Below are 1,135 nucleotides of genomic sequence, written 5' to 3' on the forward strand. Positions count from 1 at the left end.
TTCTTGAAAAAATGAACAATGAACTGATATATATTATTTTTTGGTAAACTTTCTAAAATTCCTAGCATAGTATATTTCCCTTACCTAACTGGCTGGGAGGCTCACCTTCAACATAATCCTCATGGCGTATTATTCCCCAAAATCCTAAAATAATACACATATGCATATTTCGAATAGATCAATTATATTTCCCCGAGCCTATATACTTGTAAATTTCTAAATTATAATTTACATGGGTTTCTAAAAATACTCACTGGGGTCCCCAACCCATATCAGCAGGGTCCCAAAACAACCTATTCTTGAAAATGTAATACTCAAATTTTACTTTACAAAACTCCAGTATATTCCTGTATAACTTAAAATCTAAACTCAAATAAGTCTTATACAACTGAAAATACCCAATTATTCAACCTACCCAAATTTTGGGATGGTACCCAAGTTGGCCTAACCAACAATCTACTCCAGCAGAGTTGAATAGAATCTTCCCAAGAGTAGCGTGGCAGCTTCTGATTGTCGAACCGGTAAAAAATGAAGCCAAAATTGTAGAGAGAAGGGGAGAGGGTCAGTTTTGAGAGAGAGAGAGAGTTTCATGCGCGACTTCTTGCTGAAAAATCTGATTTATGCCTACTTATAGACCTGGATTCGTCGATGAGACACTTCACCTTGTCGACGAGTCCATGAAGGGAGTTCGTCGCCAAACACGAATCCCTCGTCGACAAAATTCAGGCTCAACAAAACCCCTTCTTGATAAATTCTCGTCAACGAGACACGTGTCCACATCGACGATCCCTAGAAGAATACTTCTTCGACGAAATCCCTGTATTCGTCGACGAGACCCTATGAATCCTCTTTGAAATTTTCCTTTCTTTCTTTCTTTTTTTTATTATTTAATTACTATAAATTCTTTGGCTCTTTACATGGGGTTTAAAGTTTAGGTGGACTTAGGTGGGATTTGGTTCTTTAAGTCAATGGACCAGAGTCAACAAGTGACTCGGCTCAAGGTTGTCGGGTAGTTGATTTGAGTTAGGTAGTTGGGTAGTTGATTTGAGTCAGGTAGCTGGGTTGTAATGACCCAAAAATTAAAACTATAAAATAATTGGGAAGTATAATAAATGAAATAGATTAATGGAAAATA

Source organism: Malania oleifera, chromosome 13 (assembly GCF_029873635.1).
Source record: "Malania oleifera isolate guangnan ecotype guangnan chromosome 13, ASM2987363v1, whole genome shotgun sequence".
NCBI classification, from domain to species: domain Eukaryota; kingdom Viridiplantae; phylum Streptophyta; class Magnoliopsida; order Santalales; family Ximeniaceae; genus Malania; species Malania oleifera.